Source organism: Neoarius graeffei, chromosome 6 (assembly GCF_027579695.1).
Source record: "Neoarius graeffei isolate fNeoGra1 chromosome 6, fNeoGra1.pri, whole genome shotgun sequence".
In the NCBI taxonomy this organism is placed as follows: Eukaryota; Metazoa; Chordata; class Actinopteri; order Siluriformes; family Ariidae; genus Neoarius; species Neoarius graeffei.
The window spans coordinates 94,761,954-94,783,544 of NC_083574.1; the positions used below are offsets into that span (position 1 = coordinate 94,761,954).

At 42.9% G+C, this 21,591-nt stretch overlaps 1 long non-coding RNA gene across 1 annotated transcript; it reads right to left on the reverse strand.

Annotated features, from left to right (window-relative positions):
- Positions 1–5,040: 5,040 nt before the first annotated feature.
- Positions 5,041–7,135, reverse strand: LOC132887589 (uncharacterized). Its single transcript, XR_009654857.1, has 2 exons — positions 6,422–7,135; positions 5,041–5,376 (listed from the first exon to the last, which is right to left on the reverse strand). It is a non-coding gene; the product is annotated as an uncharacterized LOC132887589 (long non-coding RNA).
- Between the last annotated feature and the right edge of the window lie 14,456 nt (positions 7,136–21,591).

The following is a 21,591-nucleotide window of genomic DNA, read 5'->3' on the forward strand; positions in this document are numbered from 1 at the left end:
ATGATAGTTGAAGACACATTCGTAATCCTAGTAGGTTTGGTTATAAGCTGATGGAAATTATACATAGACAAAGTTACTGAGATCTTTGTACATTTGACTACCTGATGTGATTCAAGTACCGAGAGGTTATTCTAGCTCTACAGGGTACTCATCTCATCTCATTATCTGTAGCCGCTTTATCCTGTTCTACAGGGTCGCAGGCAAGCTGGAGCCTATCCCAGCTGACTACGGGCGAAAGGCGGGGTACACCCTGGACAAGTCGCCAGGTCATCACAGGGCTGACACATAGACACAGACAACCATTCACACTCACACCTACGGTCAATTTAGAGTCACCAGTTAACTTAACCTGCATGTCTTTGGACTGTGGGGGAAACCGGAGCACCCGGAGGAAACCCACGCGGACACAAGGACAACATGCAAACTCCACACAGAAAGGCCCTCGCCGGCCACGGGGCTCGAACCCAGACCTTCTTGCTGTGAGGCGACAGCGCTAACCACTACACCACCGTGCCGCCCCCGACTGGACTCAATGCTAGTTTAACCTGGAATTAGCAAAGAAAACAGGCTGACTGAGTTAAATATCCAGTAATGTTAATGAAATGAGTAAAATTTACCTCAACTTGCTTTTTCATATCAGATGGAGACGCTTCATTACCTTTCCCATGATGGAGTAAGCGGGGCGAGGTATTGTAATCAGTGCGGTTTGTTTGTTTGTCTGACTGTTAACAATCTAGTGTCTAGACGGTTACACCAATTGCCTTCAAATTTTCAGCGTAGGTGGGCAATGGTCTGTAGATTACCTGATTAAATTTTGGGGGTAATGTGGTCAAGGTGAAGGTCAAGGTCACTGGAAAGGTCAGTCTTTCGGTCAAAATAACATTTTCCATTATAACTCAAAAACGGTTGCCGATAGACAGATGTTTACTATTATGAGCATACAGGAACTCCCATATGCCCTTTCATTTGGCACCATGAAAGGTCAAACTCAAGGTTTCCAGACGGCTGTAACTTGAAAACGGATGATGGCAGACAGATATTTACCATTATCAACTTATAACAAGTACCATATGGGCTTTCATTTAGCACCATGATCTTTGACCTTGAATGAAATTGAAAGGTCAAACTCAAGGTCATGGATTTTCAGAGGGCTGTAACTTGAAAATGGTTGATAGGAGACAGATGTTTACCGTTATCAACTTATAGGAAGTGCCATATGGACTTTCATTTGGCACCATGATCTTTGACCTTGAAAGGTCAAACTCAAGGTCATGGATTTTCAGAGGGCTGTAACTTGAAAAAGGTTGATGGTAGACAGATGTTTACCATTATCAACTTATAGGAAGTGCCATATGGGCTTTCATTTAGCACCATGATCTTTGACCTTGAATGATTTTGAAATGTCAAACTCAAGATTTTCATTGGACTATAACCTGACAGCTGATGATTGAGAAATATTACCATTATCAACATGTAGGTATAAAATACGGTAAGTGCTGCCGGGTGAGGTTTGTGTTGCCTGGCAACACTTGTTTTAAATGAGTCTTTGTTTATGCCAATATTTTAATGAGGTAAATCCAGGGACACTGATCTTTCATTCTTCAATTTCAACACTCCAGACGAGTGAATTATCCATATTCAAATGCACAGGAACGGCTCTAGAGCTAAATACATTTGTGTAGCATGAGAAGGTCAGTGCAGATGATAAACTGATGTGATTCTTCATCTTTTTTTTTCTACACCGATGAATTTGTCTGCAAATGACTGGATGCAAAACTGAGCCTGTTGACTTGATGTACAGCACCATTGGATGGATGGATGAGAGGGGAAGAGAAGAGAAAGAGATGGGAAAAATGTGAAACATAGCATGTGTAGGGTCAGGCAAGGGGAAGGACGCTGTATGATGAATTCATGCGTGAATCATGTTCATAATCTTTCATGTGATTTTTCTCTTAGGGGTGTTTGAGAGGCATCACAACTGACTTTAACAGTTCTCCTGCCTCAGAGGATGAGGTTTAATAAAAGATTGACAGTCTTATGTTGCCCAGACTTGGAGCTGCTAGTCGTTAGCCTGCAGCCATATTATCTGCCGAGGGAGTTCAGTCACGTGATCACCATCTGCGTTTACATCCCTCCGAGGGCAGACGCAGCCACTGCATGTGAGAGGATTCACTCTGTCACAGCAAGGCTGCAGACACAGCACCCTGAGGCATTTATGATCATTTCTGGGGACTTTAATCACGCTACTTTGGACTCTACTTTGGCTGCTTTTTACCAGGCTGTGGACTGTCCAACTAGGAACAACAGGACAATTGACTTGCTGTATGCTAATGTGAGGGATGCATACAGAGTCACATCCCTCCCCCCACTAGGGAAGTCTGACCACAATCTGGTTCGTCTACAGCTGAAGTACACCCCCTGGTCCAAAGGCAGCCTGCAACAACTAGCTCCATTAGAAGGTGGTCCCCTGAAATGGAAGATGACCTCAGAGACTGCTGTGACATCATGGACTGGGATGTGTTGCTTAGCCCACACTGTGAGGACATAGAGGGGCTGACACAGTGTCTGACGGATTACCTCAACTTCTGTGCAGACGTGGTTTCCCTCACTAAGACTGTACGGTGTTACCCTAATAACAAGCCATGGGTAACACAGGAAGTCAAACCTGTCCTCAACAGGAAGAAGGCTGCCTTCAGGAACAGGGACAGGAAGGCAATGAAAGCAGCACAGCAGGAGGTGAAACACTGCATGAGGGAAGCTAAGAACAGCTACAGGAGAAAGGTGGAGCAGAAGCTGAAGGAGAACAGCATGAGGAAGGTCTGGGAAGGTGTGAAAACCATCACAGGCCACAACACAAAGACCAGAGTCGTTGAGGGGACAGTGGAGAGGTCGAACGAGTTGAATGACTTCTTCAACCGGTTCAACCAGCCCATGTCCCCCCCACCCTCCCCCTCACTGCAGCCATCTCTCCTTCTTCCCTCAACACACCTCCCCCCAATCATCGCAGCAGCCCCCTCCTCCCCCTCCTCCCCCACCTCAACACAGACTCCTCCATACATTACTGCAGACCAGGTCAGAGGTCAACTGAGGAAGCTTCACCCCAGGAAAGCAGCAGGCCCAGACAAGGTGTGTCCCCGATTACTGAAGACCTGTGCTGCTGAACTGGGTGAACCACTCCAATGCATTTTCAACCTAAGCCTGCAGCTGGGGAGCGTGCCCACCCTCTGGAAGACATCATGCATCATTCCAGTTCTCAAGAAGAACCAGTCCAGCGAGCTGAATGACTTCCGACTGGTGGTACTCACTTCACATCTGATGAAGAAGTTGGAGCGGCTCTTCCTCAGCCTCCTCAGACCCCAGGTGCAACATGCCCAAGACTGTCTGCAGTTTGCATACTGGGCAGGTGTTGGTGTGGAAGACGCCATCCTCTACCTGCTACATTGATACCACTCGCATCTGGATAAGGGAAATGGCACAGTGAGGATCCTTTTCTTGGACTTCTCGAGTGCCTTCAACCCCATCAAGCCCCTTATGCTTCAGGACAAACTGAACAGGATGCGAGTGGACCCCTGACTGGTCACCTGGATCTCCAGCTACCTCACCGACAGGCCGCAGTATGTCAGGCTGAAGGACATCACATCTGACACTGTGATTAGCAGCACCGGAGCACCCCAGGGCACGGTGCTGGCCCCTCTTCTCTTCACCCTGTACACCGCGGACTTCTGCTACAACTTGGAGCTGTGTCACATTCAGAAGTTCACCGATGATACAGCCATCATGGGATGTATCAGGGATGACAGAGAGGAGGAGTATAGGAGCCTGGTGAGAGACTTTGCCGTTTGGTGCAACAGGAACCATCTGCAGCTCAACACCTCGAAGACCAAGGAGCTGGTCATTGACTTTGGGAGGTCCAGACCAAGGTCATGACCAATTCTGATCGAGGGACTCAAGGTGGAGACTGTGGATTCCTACAAGTACCTCGGACTGTGGCTGGACAGCAAGCTGGACTGGACTTGCAACACCAACCACATGTACAGGAAGGGACAGAGCAGGCTATACTTCCTGAGGAGGCTGTGGTCCTTTAACATCTGCAGGAAACTCCTGTGGATGTTCTATCAGTCTGTGGTCGCCTGTGTCCTGTTTTACACCATGGTGTGCTGGGGGGGCAGCACATCCAAGAAGGACACATCCAGGCTGGACAAACTGATCAGGCGGGCTGACTCTGTGATCGGCATGAAGCTGGACTCTCTGGTGATGGTAGCAGAGAAGAGGACTATGGACAAACTACTGAACATCATGGATGATGCCAGTCACCCTCTGCACGCCGTCATCAGCAACCAGAGGAGCCTGTTCAGTGACAGAATGCTCCTTCCCAAGTGCAGGACGAACAGACCTAAAAACTCCTTTGTCCCTCACGCCATCAGACTGTACAACTCCTCTCTGGGGGGGAGGAGGAGTAACAGGAGGACAGAGGATGGGAAGGAGCAGTAGCCTAGCCTGACAATAAACAATACTGGACAATGTGCAATACCTCTTCTGCTGGCCTCCCCCCCCCCATATCTTATTCTTTTTTATATTTGTATATGTAAATATTTAATTTTTCTAGAAGTTTTTTCTCTATTTCTATTCTCTGTTTATCCTGTAATGATGCTACTGGAATTTTAATTTCCCTGAGGGAACACGCCCAAAGGGATCAATAAAGTTATATCTAATCTAATCTAATCTAATCTAAGATTCAGACGATGCTTTTTTTCCACTTAAGAAGATTATTCTTAATGTTATGTTAACATACTTATGCACATATCCTGTACATATTCATGAACACATATGCATAAGGTATAATATCTGTGTGCATTCAGAACACTTCAATTCAGACATTTTAGAGCAGATGTTGATGTGGAACTGGTCATTAAACTGATCTGTTTGTTTTGATCATGATGATGGCGCCATCTACTGACCGAATGCATGAACATTCACAACAATCCAAACGACCTGAAAGTCACTGACTGAGAGATTTGATTGAATTAAGGATCTGTAAAATCATTTAATAAAATTTACTTTATTACATGTTTATTAAATTGAAAGTTAAATGTTATTACATGTTTATTACATGTTAAAAAGCCCAGAATGAATAGATATGAAATCCATTGTTGAGTTAAATTTGTTACATTAAATTAAACTCTTATAGAAATAAAATCATGAAGTATGTGTGTAACAGATGATCAGTTATGTGGAGACTGTTTTCAGTATTCAGTGCAGGGATTCTGAAAATGACAGTTAATAATATATTTGTAATCATATATTTATGTGCAATTTGATCCACTCCGACTGCAGGAAGGAAAGGAGAGCAGGGAGACACGGGCCTCAGGTCTGGACCTAAAAACAACAACATAAAAAAGGACTGACATTATATTCTAATAATGATACACATTGTACAGATCCATCCATCCATCCATCCATCCATCCTGTACATATATTCTCCAGTCTGGGAGGTAAAGAACCTGTAGCTGTCCAGAGAAGGTTGTGGATCAAATGACACCATCTCTGTGTCACTAATGTACAGAAATATTCATAAAGGTTCGAATGTATGCAAAGAAAAAAAGAAAAAAAAGAGTTTGTGCTCAAGGAATATTACTTATTTCAGAGAAAAAGATCTATAAATACACTCACCAGCCACTTTATTAGGAACACCCATACACCCACCCGCCTGCAGTTTGATGCAGTTCTTTAATCAGCCAATCACTCGACAGCAGCACAATACGTTATAAAATCACGCAGATACAAATCAAGAGCTTCAGTTAATATTCACTATGTTCAAACATCAGAACGGGAAAAATTATGATCTCAAACAAAATGTGACTTTCTTTCACTATGGTATGGGTGTTAGTTTGAGCCAGATGAGTATTTTTGGTTTGAGTTTTTCAGAAACTGCTCCTGATCTCCTGGGGTTTTCACACACAGTCGTCTCTAGAGTTTACACAGAATGGTGCGAAAAACAAACAAACAAACAAAAAAATCATCGAGTGAGTGAGTGAGAGTTCTATAGGTGGAACCAAATGCCTTGTTGATAAGAGAGGTCAGAGGAAGATGGACAGATTTGAGGTGGTTCGAGCTTTTTTTTTTGCCAGAAAGGATATAGTAACTCATATAATCACTATTTACAACCGTGGTGAGCAGAAAAGCATCTCAGCATGCAACAGCAGAAGAGCCAAGAACAGGAAACTTAGAATCATAAACAAGTTCCTATTAAATTGGCCGGTGAGTGTATGGATCACGTGTTGAAATATACAGTACTACTACTACTACTACCCTCACAGTAAGGTTGTGGTAATATAATGTTTTATATTTTCACATGGTTTAAACATCAGAAACATCGACATGTCGGATTGTAACAGTTCACTAACACACCATTTCCCAGTACCTCAGTAGGACACAGCCGGGTTTGAACACACACCTATCGCCTCCGAAGCCTGTTGTTTTCCAATTCCAGCTCCCTGATTCTGGCTCTGAGCTCCTCAACGTCATCCACTGGGTTCCTCTGTGCTTCTTCTCCTCCATCCTGGATCTCTCTCATGACCTGATCATGGAGCTCATCAAAATCATCACAGAAGTGTTCAAGTTCCTGCTGAGGGCCCGACATGGTGATTTTGAAGATGTTGTTAACAGCACGTCTCTTTGTCAGCTGAAAAGACAGGTTAGTTGTAATCCTGGGCTGGATCACCCTCATCCACTCCCTCGGGTTCCTCAGCCTGAAAATCACCATATGGAGTCGGCCCTGTTTATAAATTCTAAACAGAACATCTGGGTTGTTTTGAAGAGCTGTCTCCACGTGCTGTTTCTTCTCTCTGTCAGTCATGTCACCTGGATTCACTCCCTCGTACATGTCCTTGACCCACTTCATGGCCCTCACCCGGGTCTCTGCCATGTTGCTTCTTCTTTCTTTCTTTCACTCACTCACTAGTGTCCTGAGCAGCTCACTGAGCTTTTATACTTTCATCAAAACATGTTGCACAAGAGGAGGGAGGAAAGGAAAATGAAACTTTATGGAGCCGGCAGGTCACATGATCTTAAAGGGCCAAACCCTGTAACAAATGACTCAGAACCATCCCTTTAAAAAATAAAATTCCTATCTTTTTTTTTTACTACCATGATTCTATTGCTAAAACTCTACAATTCTTTCTTTAATACAATTTAGCTCCGCCCACTCAAATTTGTTATCATTTGCATAATATGTGAAACATATAATAATTTTGTGAACTAGTCCATGGATGTTTGGCCAGTTTTCACAAAATTGAAGTGAAACTACTCAGGAGAGTGTGAAAGTCCGTCATTATTCAAAATAAAAAAAAAGATATTTGGAAACAATATGGCTGACAAACGTTGAATAAATTCTCAGGAGGTGGAGCTGGTTTACTCAAAAATCTCAGATTAGAAGCAAAGCTGAAAGCCATGTTCAGGAGCAGGGTCTGAGGAGGTCTGCTTGGGTTTGGGTGGGTGTAGTCATCTATAGGGGTGGAGTTAAGGCCAAACAGTTGTTTCTCAGACTGAAATTGACCAATTGAGGTGAAATCTAGTGGGCTCTTTTAATTTCATTTAATTTTGCTGGGATTAGTCGTCGACTTACGACCTATGCGACTTACGACCGATCGACTTTATGACCGTCTGGTTATGACTGGCAAGTGTTTCCCAGCTGAGCTAGCTGAGCGTACAACAGTTTCCGCCCCAGCTCCCGGCAGCGCCTCTCACCACGTACAACAGTTTCCGCCCCAGCTCCAGGCACATGCGCAGTCTCTCTCGCACACTCCGTCATACAGTTTCGGCCCCAGTTCCTGGTTTATGAAGCGAGCAAATCCTCCCGCCAGCCCGAGCGCTGCAACAGCTGATGATGACGTAGACGACCCACAGCCGAGCACCAGTGATGCCAGCGGTCACTAAATTTTGTATTTTGCTATGCTTTACATTTGTATTTTGGTATGTTTCAAACTAAAACGTTTTCTATTTTTCACACCTGCATTTCGTATTTTTTGTTTTGCACATATTAAACGAATTGTACTGTACGCAGAGTAGTATGCAGTGTTTGACTTAAACCAAATAATGAGCCAAGGCAATGAAATAAGAAAATGTTGATAAAATAAGACTTTAAGATGATTACAATATCATTACACTTGCGTTCATTTAACATAGGCCGACTTACGACCAGATCGGTTTACGACCGGTCAGTCATAACCAAACGCAGTCGTAAGTCGACGACTACCTGTATATGTATAAGTTACTCAAAAACATGGCTGCCTTCAGTGAATCAGAATTACTTTATTAATCCCCGGAGGGAAATTCAAATTTGCAACCAGACTCCTGAATCAAGGAAGAAGTAAACATGTCTAAAAATAGAAGATAAAATAGTCTTTAAAAAAGACTAAATAAAAATAAAATAAATTTAAACAAGTTCAATAACTTAAGTAAAAGCAAAATGAAGTGATTTTATATACAATGATTCCTATATACATATCTTGCACCTGAGTTAAGGATACATGGTAAGACAGTGTACCACAGTTATACGGTGGCATTGTAGGGCAATTCCATGTAAATGTCAACCTCACCATGCAAAAATAAAGCAACATGTAATACATCAAAACCACTCCCAGAGATCTCACCTAGGCCTGTATTTTACAGATGTGAATAAGTTGAACCAATTTGTAATCAACCTAATATGTCACTGTCAGTCTTTCTTTCTTATAATGTAAACCCCAAGCTAAAATCAACTTTGATCATGTACAATTCTATATTATTGCCACAAGCCACAGAAATGTATGCTAAAATCCACAAAACAATAGCCATCCTAAATATTATTTAAGAACTTTGATAGTTTTAGCTGATATTTAGAGAGTTTTTCAAAGGGTTATGGTGGTTAAATTGCTGATTTTCTAAACATATGCCATGTCTATTTCAGACACGTCACATCCATAACGGAATTTCGTCACATCCATAACGCTGACTTTTCCTTCCGAAACTCTGCATGAAATACAAAATATTTTAAACAAAGATTTTTTAATATTCACCTTGGACCCCTCTATCAAATGGATATCTCCATTTCGACATTAGGTTTACAATTTCACAGAGTTTGATAAAAATGTACAGTCACCCAAGAAAAGTGATACTTTTTCTGTCACGTCCATAACGCATCTTTTATTGGCATTTTCTGGCATGCCCTAGATGTACTATGGGAATTGTTCTTGTTCTATCACTTCTCCAGTATGGTACAGCCTTAAAATATGCAACACCTGTTTAAATACTGGGAGACAATAAAACATGCACTGGGTCATTTGTTGCCATTTTGAGTTCAAGTGTCACGTCCATAACGCTGGAATTGCTCTGTACAGCTCGACTGCAACAGGTAGGAATGATTTCCTGTGGAAGAATCAGCCGTTTACTGAACGCGCTCCTGTGGCTGATCAGCTCCTCATGTAGAGGGTGGGAAGGACAGTCTAAGACTGTCTTTATTTTGGACAGTGTCCTCTTCTCCAACACCACTGTCAGAGAGTCCAGTTCCACACCTAGAACATGGCCGGCCTTCCTGATGATCTTATTGAGTCTGTTAGTGTCCTTCACCCTCAAGCCGCTGCCCCAGCAGATGACAGCGTACAGGATAGCACTGGCCACCACAAACTCATAGAACATCTACAGCATCTTTCGGCAGATGTTGAAGGACCTTAGCTGTCTCAGAAATATACAGTGTCCACGTTTTTGGACCAATCCAGTTTATTGTCCAAGTACTGTGACATCACGAGAGGTTGGCTGGCTCTCAGCGGGACCCTTCAATCAGTGCAAGGACACAAAGGTTAAAATAAATCAAGATTTTTAATGGTATGCCAGGAGATTAAACAGAAAAGGTATCTCAAAGTCCAATGTTCAAACGATGACGGGTTCCCAAAAGTCAAACTCAAACCATGTCTCTGGCTTTAGAACAACAAGATTATAGGCAGGTTTCCTTCAGTCCAATATCCTTTTCACAGAACAAACAAAATCTTCTGCCTTACTTTGAGTCCAGTCAACAAGCCCTGTAGTCTTCGGCCCAGTAGCAGGCACTCGTAACACAGGCAAGTATTTCAGTGCAAAAATCCCTCAGGTAAGAATTCCAGATAAGCAGTTCGATGAATACTCCACTCAGCAGGAGAGTCCATGAACCTCACTCCCCTCTCCTCCACCTTCCCACTGAGAGTTTTGAGCTCTCACAAAGCCCTCTTACTCATTAGGCCCTCATTGGCTACAGGTGTGCTGCCATGTTGTGTGCTGAGGGGTGAAGTTCCTAACTCCACCACCAGATGGAGTTATAGCTGCCAGTGGTTGGAGCCATCTGCATGGGATATAGCGCCCCTCCAAGACGCAGCCTCTCGGGATGTCACAGTACACCCCCAGGTACTTATATTCCTCCACCACGTCCACACTGACCCCTTGGATGTTAACAGGGTTCACCAGAGCCCTGATTCTCTTCAGATTGACCACCAGTTCTTTCGTCTTCGTCACGTTGAGCTGTAGGTGGTTCTTCCTGCTCCAAGTGACAAAGTTGTCCACCACCATCCTGTACTCACTCTCATCACCACCGGTAATACGTCCAACCACTGCAGAGTCATCAGAACATTTCTAGAGGTGGCAGGTCTCCGTGCAGTAGTTGAAATCAGTGGTGTAGAGAGTGAAAAGGAAAGGAGAAAGGACAGTCCCTTGCGGAGCCCTGGTGTTGTTGATCACTCTGTCCGACACACAGCCCTGCAAGTGCACAGACTGTGGTCTGCCAGTCAAATAATCTACAATCCAGGACACCAGTGGGGTTATGAAACCTGCATCGCTGTCAACTTCTCACCCAGCAGAGCTTGCCGGATTGTATGAATCAGCTTTCAGCAGGAATTTCAAACAACCAGCATTCTCAACCCCAGGTCTTGAAATCAATAAAACAAATGTGAATAAATCTCATCTCATCTCATTATCTCTAGCCGCTTTATCCTGTTCTACAGGGTCACAGGCAAGCTGGAGCCTATCTCAGCTGACTACGGGCGAAAGTCGGGGTTCACCCTGGACAAGTCGCCAGGTCATCACAGGGCTGACACATAGACACAGACAACCATTCACACTCACATTCACACCTACGGTCAATTTAGAGTCACCAGTTAACCTAACCTGCATGTCTTTGGACTGTGGGGGAAACCGGAGCACCCGGAGGAAACCCACACGGACACGGGGAGAACATGCAAACTCCACACAGAAAGGCCCTCGCCGGCCACAGGGCTCGAACCCGGACCTTCTTGCTGTGAGGCGACAGCGCTAACCACTACACCACCGTGCCACCTGCGTGAATAAATTTAAAAGAAAATAATCATTAAATAAGGAAAATTGTATTGTTCAATTAAAATAAAATTAAACATATTTTACAACATTTTAGCCTGATACCTTACTACTAATACAGTATGTATTTTAATTTAAAAAAAAATCTTATACAATGCTTAACTAATCATTAAATAATTAATTAATCATTACTCTAATTAGTAACACCTGTATTACCTGATTACAGACGAGTGTTACTGCACACTTTCACTATTCTTTTGTTCACTGTGACATAAAAGTAACGATAATCAAGATTTACTGCACTGAAATACAAGTTATAGCTTCTGTAGCTTTTTTTTAATTAGTACTTCCTGTTAAAGAGGAAATGAACGTAAACATGAACACTGATGGACGTTTTGTCTCCTGCAGGGTTCCAGCAACGTGACATTAACGACCCGAACCTCAGAATCCTCACACAACTGAAAGCAGCACAACATGAGAGGAAATATATATTATTTATATTTTACAGAAACGTTATTTTGGCGGCACGGTGGTGTAGTGGTTAGCGCTGTCGCCTCACAGCAAGAAGGTCCTGGGTTTGAGCCCCGTGGCCGGCGACGGCCTTTCTGTGTGGAGTTTGCATGTTCTCCCCGTGTCCGCGTGGGTTTCCTCCGGGTGCTCCGGTTTCCCCCACAGTCCAAAGACATGCAGGTTAGGTTAACTGGTGACTCTAAATTGACCGTAGGTGTGAATGTGAGTGTGAATGGTTGTCTGTGTCTATGTGTCAGCCCTGTGATGACCTGGCGACTTGTCCAGGGTGTACCCCGCCTTTCGCCCGTAGTCAGCTGGGATAGGCTCCAGCTTGCCTGCGACCCTGTAGAACAGGATAAAGCGGCTACAGATAATGAGATGAGATGAGAAACGTTATTTTGAGATTTTCAGCTGCCCAAAACACAAACACAATTTTACTTCATGCTTCAGCCACCAGGGGGAGCTGTTTTACTGCTAAATACAGGACCTGAAGGAAACCACGTGATGGGAACCATTCTACTTTTATGATATATGATTGTGTTAATGTTTCATTATGTTCAGGGCATAAAAAGATAATTCCGTATTTTGAAGACATGTTTAGTACATGATCCTGAGGAGGAAGAGGGTTTATCACCAGGGCGTGTTTATCAACGGGGGACAGAGCTGATGTTTCAGAAACTATTCTTTTAAACGAGTTCCACAGTCAGAGATGTACACATGAGACGGCTATGTTTATCAGAAATAAATATATATGAGTATTACATTGTGAACATGCTGGCACAACACACGCAATCCTTAATAATTACAGAAAATCTGAAAAAAAAGAAAAGAAATATGAAGAGTTTCTTTGTCATTTCCACCCACCACATGTCTCCATCTTGGATGGTTTTGTCATTCGGAGCTCCGGCGTGACCGTAGTGCAGGATGGAGGAGTTGTTGCCGCTGTGGAGAAACAACCAACCAAACCACACAAAATTACAAACAAACTGGATGGAAATGAAGCAGTTATGGGTCAGTGCTCAGGTCTCAGCTCCGGAAGGGACGAATCGAGGACATGCGACAAGAATACACACAAATATACACAGATCTATGAAGAAAGAACTCCACCCACATTCCCCGCCCCTTCTTATCTAAATTATCCGCCCCTTTTTCCATAAACGTAGTCGCTCAGCCGAGGCACGTGAAACGTTCAATGCTTGCTTCGTTTGTTTTGAGCTGGAATTATGATGCATTTAAAATGGAAGTGTTTTGGTGTTTATCAGAATTTATAAAATAATTTAAAATGTGTGACACTTTCCAACGTTATGGACATCTCTGTCTTTGTAAGCATGAAGGATGATGATGATTATTATTATAATTATTAGAGGCCATAAACTGAAGGTGCAGGTGTTTCTCATCGGGTTGTGATCTACTTTCCCCTGAATCCTCGGGTCACCTCAATTTGAACACACAGAAATCGGATTTTCCACCATTTTGAATTTTCAAAAAACCTACTTTTGCCAACTAGTCCTAGATCGTCAATCCTATCACCACCAAATTTGGTACGCATCATCAACAGATGGTTCTGACCAAAAGTTATTCAAAGACTTTTGCTTGGGGAAATGAAATGGATCCTGTCGTCCAATGAAATTCCATGGCGAAGCCACCAAACAGGAACCATGCCCATATCCCAGCAACACACTGATGGATCGACACCAAACTTGGTGGACTGACTCAAAACCCAAAGGGAGACCAGTTACAATTACTCCACTGGTCCATGCTAGTGCTTTCCATCATAGCCAGCATTACTGTATTCAGCAGTGTGAGCTATTGAGGTGTTGAAAGCTCGAGGAGACGATTCTTTACCTTCCACAGATGCAGGTGTACGAGGTGTGATGCATCCCTCCACGTGAGTAGCAGTAGTGCTGAAACAGACTGACACACACACACACACACACACACACAAAATTAAAGCTAGTTACAAATACACAACATAAATAACGTAAATAACAAAAATCGTTAAATAAAGTGTGTTTGGATATTCAGAGAAAATATGAAAATTTAGTTTCTATATTAATTTTACAATTCATATATCTGTTTTATTGAATGTGATATCAATAAATATAAATATTCCTGAACACCATTTAGACCGGCCTCCAATCTTTTTCTCAGAAGTGTTTGTTTCGTCTCAGTTCCAACATTCACTCTATTTTTTTTTAAATAACATTTTTCTGGAGTTTTTCTTTAAAAAAAAAGTTGTCATTTGTTATATCCCTCCATTTTATCGTAAAAATCCTGAAAACATTTCTCCAGAACCTAGACGCAGGTTTGAGGTTTAGGTGATTCATCATCATCATCATCATCAGATTTTCCCACTTGACACGTGAACGGTCATGGGTCTTGCAACTTAAATAAGTTGCATGATGTCCCTTTTGTCCATGCATGTTTTTATCAATTGTCTTTTTTCAATGTTCCATATTTTCTCCATTTTACCCCAATTTCGCCTTTTATCGAATAGGACCTGTTTAAGGAGGGAAGTATTGTCCATTCTACATAGATGACCAATATAGTGGAGATGTTGAATATGGCAAAATTCTTCAATTCGTTGGCTCTGGGTCATCTCATGGAGACGGGAGTTAGAGATTTTAAAGGCCCAGTCCACTTCTCCTATAGTAGGATCTGTGTTCTTCCTGGCAAACCCGTCAGCAACCATTTTCCTAAGAAAACTGTTCCAAATAACGTCCAGTCTCTTGGCCTCTGCTGATGAGAGTTGCCATGCTTGGACACTATAGTAATCTGATTAACGCCGAAGTTTCAGTGAATCCTGATGATTTCAGCTCTCCTTCTCCAACAGTTGAAGAGAAAACAGCTGGAAATGTAATTAACCATCTAAAAAGAACATTACAGACTAATCTCTGTGGTTTTTTAAATGGATTTTAGTTTTGTGTTTGGGGTTTTGAAGGTGTGTTTTTGTTTTTTTAAAGCATTCTCTAACATCTGCTGGATAAAAGTGGATTTTTTTTCTTTTCCCAAGCGATTTTCAGAGTAAAAGGTTTCTTTCAGGATTTCAGACTTTTGTTATCAGCTGAACGCCTTCATCCTAAATTACGTGCCTTCAAAACACCACTTGAAGATTTCAAGAAGTGAAAGTTCTCTGATAATAATAAAAAAAAAAAACAGTATTTTGAAAGGGCGGCACGGTGGTGTAGTGGTTAGCGCTGTCGCCTCACAGCAAGAAGGTCCGGGTTCGAGCCCCGTGGCCGGCGAGGGCCTTTCTGTGTGGAGTTTGCATGTTCTCCCCGTGTCTGCGTGGGTTTCCTCCGGGTGCTCCGGTTTCCCCCACAGTCCAAAGACATGCAGGTTAGGTTAACTGGTGACTCTAAATTGAGCGTAGGTGTGAATGTGAGTGTGAATGGTTGTCTGTGTCTATGTGTCAGCCCTGTGATGACCTGGCGACTTGTCCAGGGTGTACCCCGCCTTTCGCCCGTAGTCAGCTGGGATAGGCTCCAGCTTGCCTGCGACCCTGTAGGACAGGATAAAGTGGCTAGAGATAATGAGATGAGTATTTTTAAAACCATTTCAATTTTAATTCGACGACATTTCCATCAGAGTCTCACAAACCCCCTGCATTTCCACCGCGAACAGGAGAAAACTCTGAGACTGAAACTTCATGTTTATGCAGAAACTCAAACCCATGAACATGAACATGGAGAGTGAAGGAACGCAGAGTCGGACAGTTGAGCTTCTCCTGCGTCTCTGATGACTCTCCCCACTCCACAGCTGAATATAAATAACTACAAAAGTCAGAAAGGCTCGGCTGTCAGGCACAAGCAGGAATAATGCGGATCATCCGGAGATACAGAGCGCAGAGCGACGAGCTCTCAGTGAGAGAGCGATACGAAGAGAGTTAAAGAGACAAAAACACAGAGCGAGGGAGAGAGACGGAGACGGCTTGGGTGAGAAACGCGATCAATTAGGCTGCAGAAAGTTCAAGCACGTTTTCACGATTGTCTGTGTTCAAGCTGGAAGGAATAAAACACCCTAAAGTGCTTTATTCCCCTTAGACCACAGCAATCTGCTGTTATATTTGTATTTATTAAAGAACACACACTTTATCCAACAGCCGTCAAACACTGTTCCCTCACCAGCCTCTCATTTTTCTCTCTCTTTGAGTTAATAAGAAAAAACAAAAAATAAATAAAACGCAGCTTGTGTTACAGAGAAACTGCAAACCATAAACTCCTGAAGATGTCGGAAAAGTTTAACTTACAGCTTTAACTCTGACACTGGAGACTCCTTCCATGAGTGTTCAATAAACCTCTCCTTAGCTTAAAAAAACTTCATATCAATAATTTCCACATTTTTTAAATTTATTTTTTTTTTAAATATTTTTAATTTTTTTTTAAATTCTTAAATTTCAATGTATTTTAATTTTATTAAACTTATTTTAAATCATTTAATAAATTCCAAAGTTTTTAAATCTGTTTTTTTTTAGCGTCCGCTGTACTCGTCCCTGTGAACGAGCCGTTACGATAGAAACGATAACGATCTCGTGAACACACAGAAACCTGCTACTGCTGCAGATCATCGAGCTGCTGTTAGAGAAAACTAATCAACACTTTCTGAATCCAGAATTCAACACATCTTTCTGAAATTTCTCCATAAGCCCAGCATACCTGTCAACTTTGAGGTTTGAAAAAAAGGGATATTTCCCAGATTTTTAACTCAAAATAAGGGAAAATTTTGGAAAGTCATACCCTTCACCAAAAGTGGGTGTGTAGTTGAATGGGGGGCAATTTTCTATCTAGTATTTGTGATTTCCTGTACTCTGGTGCATGTTGGTGATAGCCAAGACCCAAACTCAATATGCTTATTGTTTATAGAGTGCATTTGTGAATAAACTATACATTTATTTTTATTTGCTTTCAGTGGTACCAGTTATTTCCCAAATTAAGGGCTAAAATACGTATCTTATGTTAAAATAAGAAAGGTCATTATATAACCAGTCAATAAATTCAATTCCAATTTATTATGGTTTTAGCATAGTCATGGCCTCGGAACACTAGATAGATAGATAGATAGATAGATAGATAGATAGATAGATAGATAGATAGATAGATAGATAGATAGATAGATAGATAGATAGATAGATAGAGTAATAAAGAGATAAAGAGTAATATAAGATATTAAACCAAGAGTGATTTAAAATGGGTAAGTTTCAGATAGAAAATAAAATAGACAATGAGTGGATAAAACAGTTAATACACCAATTAGTTTACACTAGGCTATTTATGAGGTCTTAGCCAGGACATACTTAATGTAAACATGTGTAGCTTACCTTTGATTATTTGGGAGGCTTTCGTTTTCCCCATGGAAAATGTCTTTGCGATGGAAGAGTCTGGGAACATTCCAGCCACGCACTTGTTGAAATCATCAAAGAAAGAGAGGCTAATGTTTTTCTTAGCTATTAGCATCGCCATCTTCACCTCAGACCGAATCAGTGTTGCCAGATACTGCTGACGTTTTCCAGCCCAAAATATGTTCAAAACCCGCCAAAATGCACTTGAAACCACCCAATCTGGCAACACTGGACCTAATCACTTGTTCAGCCTCGCCTCCGGACGTAGTTATGTAATTACTGATGCTTGAGAGGGCGGGGACGTGAATTCATGGCCCGACTTCCTGCTGTAAACTCCTGTCAGAGGCGCATCATGAATTCTGGACCTACCGACTTTTTTATATTGTGAAAATACAGGACTTTTATATAATGTGAAAATACGGGATATTTTCGGGAAAATAAAAAAACGGGAAGACAGCGGGAAATAAGTCAAAATAAGGGATTTCCCGGGAAAAACGGGAGGGTTGACAGGTATGAAGCCCAGTCCTGTACCTGAAATATCTAACCCAATGATTTATAATCGAATTAAAAAGCCTGGGCCGTGTACAGTGAGTGTGTAAAATATTCAAATTTACAAAATACATTCAGAAAAGAAAAAGAAAAGAAACACACCGTCAAGGATCAAAAGCTCTTCTTAAATTGAAAAAGTAGTTCAGAGGCGTTTCGCGTGCTTTAAAAGTGATCTTTACTTCCCTGTGTCGATGTGGAGGTGAAGCTGATCAAACGCCCGAGTGTCTCTGAGAGCTGGGAAACATCAAACAGGATCAGCGTCAGTTCCAGCCTCGTCATTTCGACGCCTCGTGTCGCCTCATTTCACCCAGCTTTACTGACAGACAAAAAAAAAAAATCAGTGAGAAATGTTTTCCCAAAGTACTTTCACATCTGTGTGTGGATCAGTGGTTAAGGCTTTGGGCTACTGATCAGCAGGTTGTGAGGGTGAATCCCAGCACCACCATGTTGCCACTGTAAAGGCTGAAAACAACGTAGACACAAGTCAGGGCTGCTCAGACGCCAGTGACATCCTGCAGAGCATCGCCTGTGCATGTTCTCAGAAATTAATGGACATTAGGTCGCATCAGCTCGCATGTACTGAGGTCAATATAGCACCATGTGACACTGTGTCCATCACTGACCAAACAAACTAGCATTATTTCTTAAACCACACCCTTATCCCTTATGTACTAGGCATGTAATGATATATCGTGATACAAACTTATGATGATTTGAATTGATGAACAATGGTTATCATCAGGCTGCGTTATCGCTTTGTTTTCCTTGCTGTAATTGTGTTGTTTAAACAGCAGAGGGTGCAATAACTTAAAATACACTATATTGCCAAAAGTATTTGCTCACCCATCCAAATTATCGGAATCAGGTGTTCCAATCACTTCCATGGCCACAGGTGTATAAAATCAAGCACCTAGGCCTGCAGACTGTTTTTACAGTTTGGAGCTGGCCCCTTCCTCTTCCAACATGACTGTGCACCAGTGCACAAAGCAAGGTCCATAAAGACATGGATGACTGGTGTGGATGAACTTGACTGGCCTGCACAGAGTCCTGACCTCAACCCGATAGAACACCTTTGGGATGAATTAGAGCGGAGACTGAGAGCCAGGCCTTCTCGTCCAACATCAGTGTGTGACCTCACAAATGCGCTTCTGGAAGAATGGTCAAAAATTCCCATAAACACACTCCTAAACCTTGTGGACAGCCTTCCCAGAAGAGTTGAAGCTGTTCTAGCTGCAAAGGGTGGACCGACGTCATATTGAACCCTATGGATTAGGAATGGGATGTCACTTAAGCTCATGTGAGTCAAGGCAGGTGAGCGAATACTTTTGGCAATATAGTGTACCATGAATACACATGACTTCCCCGGAGTCAGAAGTTTTTTTTTTTGGTACTCTATCGTGTCCAATGATGACTAAGAGGCATTTATCATTTGTTTGCTTGCTTATGAGCTGCCTTCCGTGCATTCAAAATAAAATTACGACCGGATTGGGCGGCACGGTCGCCTCACAGCAAGAAAGTTCCGGGTTCGAACCCAGCAGCCGGTGAGGGCCTTTCTGTGTGGAGTTTGCATGTTCTCCCTGTGTCTGCGTTGGTTTCCTCCGGGTGCTCCGGTTTCCCCCACAGTCCAAAGACATGCAGTTAGGTTGACGTGGGGCGGCCTTGGGCTGAAGTGCCCTTGAGCAAGGTATCTGACCCCTGACTGCTCCCCGGGCACTCTAGTGTGGCTGCCCACTGCTCTGGGTGTGTGTGTGTGTGTGTGTTCACTGCTTCAGATGGGTTTCATTGTGCTTGAAGTGTGCATGGGGCGGCACGGTGGTGTAGTGGTTAGCGCTGTCGCCTCACAGCAAGAAGGTCCTGGGTTCGAGCCCCATGGCCGGCGAGGGCCTTTCTGTGTGGAGTTTGCATGTTCTCCCCGTGTCCGCGTGGGTTTCCTCCGGGTGCTCCGGTTTCCCCCACAGTCCAAAGACATGCAGGTTAGGTTAACTGGTGACTCTAAATTGACCGTAGGTGTGAATGGTTGTCTGTGTCTATGTGTCAGCCCTGTGATGACCTGGCGACTTGTCCAGGGTGTACCCCGCCTTTCGCCCGTAGTCAGCTGGGATAGGCTCCAGCTTGCCTGTGACCCTGTAGAAGGATAAAGCGGCTAGAGATAATGAGATGAGATGAGATGAAGTGTGCATGTGACAAATAATGGTTTCTTCTTCTATCTTTCACATATAGTCTTCGATACATCGATAACATTACCTGGATAGCTTTCTTTCATCTCAGAAATATTGCTAAGATAAGAAATTTAATGTCACTACACAACGCAGAAAAATACTAGTTCATGCTTTTGTTACCTCCAGGTTGGATTACTGTAATGTCTTACTGTCTGGATGTTCCAGTAGGAGCATAAACAAGCTCCAGTTAGTTCAAAATGCAGCAGCAAGAGTCCTTAGTAGAACTAGAAGATATGACCCCATCACCCCTGTCTTATCCACACTGCATTGGCTCCCAATCAAATTTCGTATTGATTATAAAATACTACTATTGACCTTTAAAGCACTGAATGGTCTCGCACCACAGTACCTGAGTGAACTTCTGCTCCTCTATGACCCGCCACGCCTACTTAGATCAAAAGGTGCAGACTATCTGCTGGTACCTTGTATAGTGATGGCTACATCAGGGGGCAGAGCCTTTTCTTACAAAGCCCCATAGTTATGGAACAGCCTTCCAAGTAGTGTTCGGGAATCAGACACAGGCTCAGCGTTTAAGATTTTAAAAATCTCTCAGCCTGCTTTTAAACTTACTGATAAATTTGTTTTGTGTACCAGTCATACAGATTTTCCAGGCTTTTGAATGTAAGATCTGAGTTTTGGAATTGAGACACAGCCCATGAAAACTATCCAGAAGATGGTGGAAAGTTTTAAAGAGAAACCGAGCTTGTGAGTGTGTTTAATATCGCTGTACACAAAATCAATAAACACTTTATGCTTGGACTTGGGATTGAGGTAGTCAGGGAGGTCTTGGTTCTGATGTTCAGGCGAGTATGTGCCTCAGGCATCGTTGCTGCTTCTGCATGCACATGTAAAGTCATGTGTAAACAGGCCTTAAAGTGCCATTCCACCATTGGATGTATTCTTTGGCATAAAATACAATATATTTTGACAACATATATAAATGGTATCACTAGATAGAGAAATCTTTTAGCTTCAAAATGATATATCAAACATCATTTTTTGACAATGACAAGTATATTAATTTTGCGACCAAAGTCACCTACCCTTTTAATTTCCACGTGTGATGTCATCGGCAGGCGGCACGGTGGTGTAGTGGTTAGCGCTGTCGCCTCACAGCAAGAAGGTCCTGGGTTCGAGCCCCGGGGCCGGCGAGGGCCTTTCTGTGTGGAATTTGCATGTTCTCCCCGTGTCCGCGTGGGTTTCCTCCGGGTGCTCCGGTTTCCCCCACAGTCCAAAGACATGCAGGTTAGGTTAACTGGTGACTCTAAATTGACCGTAGGTGTGAATGGTTGTCTGTGTCTATGTGTCAGCCCTGTGATGACCTGGCGACTTGTCCAGGGTGTACCCCGCCTTTTGCCCGTAGTCAGCTGGGATAGGCTCCAGCTTGCCTGCAACCCTGTAGAACAAGATAAAGCGGCTAGAGATAATGAGATGAGATGAGATGTCATCGGCAGGTTCCCCTTCTTGTGTGACGTGGCACATATTACCAGCAATGGCGGATAGAACACGATAAAAATAATACCAATAAATCTAGCTAACTGAAAGATTAACTCAATTTTTCGCAATTTTTTTGGCCCCCATATATGAGGAGAAATGACTCTCTCACTTTGGGGGTTTCCTGGTCTAAAAATAGACCGACAC